This window comes from Arachis stenosperma, chromosome 4 (genome assembly GCF_014773155.1).
Source record: "Arachis stenosperma cultivar V10309 chromosome 4, arast.V10309.gnm1.PFL2, whole genome shotgun sequence".
NCBI classification, from domain to species: Eukaryota; Viridiplantae; Streptophyta; class Magnoliopsida; order Fabales; family Fabaceae; genus Arachis; species Arachis stenosperma.
This window is the reverse complement of record NC_080380.1, coordinates 71,700,827-71,704,429: the sequence shown is the minus strand read 5'-3', so window position 1 is coordinate 71,704,429 and position 3,603 is coordinate 71,700,827. Positions and strand designations below refer to the sequence as shown.

The 3,603-nt window shown below is 39.2% G+C and overlaps 1 non-coding gene across 1 annotated transcript; it reads left to right on the top strand.

Moving 5' to 3' along the window:
• The first annotated feature begins 297 nt into the window (after positions 1–297).
• LOC130978752 (small nucleolar RNA R71) lies at positions 298–405 on the top strand. Its single transcript, XR_009086369.1, has one exon. It is a non-coding gene; the product is annotated as a small nucleolar RNA R71 (small nucleolar RNA).
• The last annotated feature ends 3,198 nt before the right edge of the window (positions 406–3,603 follow it).

The following is a 3,603-nucleotide window of genomic DNA, read 5'->3' as shown; positions in this document are numbered from 1 at the left end:
TATTCCAGACAGACTTTGAGAAATCAAATTGACTTGTTGAGTCAATATCTTGTTCTGAGCCAGAATGGCATTCAGAGTATCAATCTCAAGAACTCCTTTCTTCTGACTTGTCCCATTGTTTATAGGATTCCTTTCAGAAGTGTATATGAATTGGTTATTTGCAACCATTTTAATTAGCTCTTGAGCTTCTGTAGGCGTCTTCTTCAGATGAAGAGATCCTCCAGCAGAGCTATCCAAAGACATCTTGGATAGTTCAGACAGACCATCATAGAAAATACCTATGATGCTCCATTCAGAAAGCATGTCAGAAGGACATTTTCTGATCAATTGTTTGTATCTTTCCCAAGCTTCATAGAGGGATTCTCCATCCTTCTGTCTGAAGGTTTGGACTTCCACTCTAAGCTTACTCAATTTTTGAGGTGGAAAGAACTTTGCCAAGAAGGCATTGACTAGCTTTTCCCATGAGTCCAGGCTTTCTTTAGGTTGTGAGTCCAACCATATCCTAGCTCTGTCTCTTACAGCAAAAGGGAATAGCATAAGTCTGTAGACCTCAGGGTCAACCCTATTAGTCTTGACAGTGTCACAGATTTGCAAGAATTCAGTTAAGAACTGATGAGGATCTTCCAGTGGAAGTCCATGGAACTTGCAATTCTGTTGCATTAGAGAAACTAATTGAGGCTTAAGCTCAAAGTTGTTTGCTCCAATGGCAGGGATAGAGATGCTTCTCCCATAGAAGTCGGGAGTAGGTGCAGTAAAGTCACCCAGCACCTTCCTTGCATTGTTGTTGTTTTCGGCTGCCATGGGTTCTTCTTCTTTGAAGATTTCTGTTAGGTCCTCTACAGAGAGTTGTGCCTTAGCTTCTCTTAGCTTTCGCTTCAAGGTCCTTTTAGGTTCAGGGTCAGCTTCAACAAGAACGCCTTTGTCTTTGTTCCTGCTCATATGAAAGAGAAGAGAACAAGAAAATATGGAATCCTCTATGTCACAGTATAGAGATTCCTTGAGGTGTTAGAGGAACAGAAAAATAGAAGAAAGAGGTAGAAGAATTCGAACTTAATCAGATAGAGTTCGAATTGTGCATTGAGAAGGAGTGGTACTCCATAAATAGAAGGATGTGAGAAGAGGAGAAGAGAATTTTCGAAAATTAATTAAAAAGATTTTAAAAACATTTTGAAAAATTGATTGATAATTTTCGAAAACTAAAAGTGGAAAAGAAATCAAGTGAAAAAGATTTTGAAATTAGAAATCAAAAGGATATGATTGAAAATTATTTTGAAAAAGATGTGATTAAAAAGATATGATAAAAAAATTATGCTTTTAAAAAGATATGATTGAAAAGATATGATTTGAAAACAATTTAGAAAGATTTGATTTTAAAAATTAATGACTTGCCTAACAAGAAAAGATATGATTCAAACATTAAACCTTTCTCAACAGAAAAGGCAACATACTTGAAATGTTCAATCAAATCATTAATTGTTAGCAAGTATCTTTGAAAAAGGAAAGAAATTGATTTTGAAAACATTTGATTGAAAAGATATGATTTGAAAAAGATTTGATTTTGAAAAACTTTGAAAACTTGAAAAAAAATTGATTTGAAAACAAAATCCTCCCCCTTGTGCCATCCTGGCGTTAAACGCCCAGAATGGTGCACATTCTGGCGTTTAACGCCCAGTGCACTACCTTTTTGGGCGTTAAACGCCCAACCAGGCACCCTGGCTGGCATTTAAACGCCAGTCTGTCCTTCTTCACTGGGCGTTTTGAACGCCCAGCTTTTTCTGTGTAATTCCTCTGCTGCATGTTCTGAATCTTCAGTTCCCTGTACTATTGACTTGAAAATAGAACCAAGATCAAATAAACAATGCATGCAAGACACCAAACTTAAAATTAGACACTAGACTCAAACAAGAAACATAAAATATTTTTGGTTTTTTTTTTTATGATTTTGAAATTTTTTTTTTGTGCTTTTTCGAAAATTATATGAAAATGGAAAATAAAGGTTTCAGAATTCTTAATTTGAATTCCAGGAATCATTGCAATGCTAGTCTAAGACTCCGGTCCAGGAATTAGACATGGCTTCACAGCCAGCCAAGCTTTCAAAGAAGGCTTCGGTCCAAAACACTAGACATGGCCAATGGCCAGCCAAGCCTTAGCAGATCATTGCTCCAATAGTAAGATTGATAGAAATCAACAAGCTTTTGTGATAATAAGTTGAAACCTCGGTCCAATAAGATTAGACATGGCTTCTCAGCCAGCCAGATTTCAACAGATCATCATGAAACACTAGAATTCATTCTTAAGAACTCTGAAGAAAAATACCTAATCTAAGGAACAAGATGAACCGTCAGTTGTCCATACACAAAACAATCCCCGGCAACGGCGCCAAAAACTTGGTGTGCGAAATTGTGATCACTACTTTTCACAACTCAAATAATCCCTAGTAATGGCCCCAAGAACTTGGTGCTCAATACCATGGCATAAACACAACTTTGCACAACTAACCAGCAAGTGCACTGGGTCGTCCAAGTAATAAACCTTACGCGAGTAAGGGTCGATCCCACGGAGATTGTTGGTATGAAGCAAGCTATGGTCACCTTGTAAATCTTAGTCAGGCAGACTCAAATGGGTATAGATGATATATGAATAAGACATAAAGATAAAGATAGAGATACTTATGTATATCATTGGTGAGAGCTTCAGATAAGCGAATGGAGATGCTTGTCCCTTCCGTCTCTCTGCTTTCCTACTGTCTTCATCCAATCCTTCTTACTCCTTTTCATGGCAAGCTTATGCAAGGGTTTCACCGTTGTCAGTGGCTACCTCCCATCCTCTCAGTGGAAATGTTCAACGCACCCTGTCACGGCACGGCTATCCATCTGTCGGTTCTCGGTCAGGCCAGAATAGAATCCAGTGATTCTTTTGCGTCTGTCACTAACGCCCCGGCCGCTAGGAGTTTGAAGCACGTCACAGTCATTCAATCATTGAATCCTACTCAGAATACCACAGACAAGGTTAGACCTTCCGGATTCTCTTGAATGCCGCCATCAGTTCTTGCCTATACCACGAAGACTCTGATCTCATGGAATGGCTGGCTCGGTTGTCAGGCGAGCGCTCGGTTGTCAGGCGATCAACCATGCATCGTGTATCAGGAATCCAAGAGATAAACACCCAATCTAAGGTAGAACGGAGGTGGTTGTCAGTCACACGTTCATAGGTGAGAATGATGATAAGTGTCACGGATCATCACATTCATCAAGTTGAAGAACAAGTGATATCTTGGACAAAGAACAAGCGGAATTGAATAGAAGAACAATAGTAATTGCATTAATACTCGAGGTACAGCAGAGCTCCACACCTTAATCTATGGTGTGTAGAAACTCCACCGTTGAAAATACATAAGAACAAGGTCTAGGCATGGCCGTGAGGCCAGCCTCCCAGTGATCAAAAGATTCAAAGATCTCAAGATGTTCAAATACAATAGTAAAAGGTCCTACTTATAGGGAACTAGTAGCCTAAGGATTACAAAGATGAGTAAATGACATAAAAATCCACTTCCGGGCCCACTTGGTGTGTGCTTGGGCTGAGCAATGAAGCATTTTCGTGTAG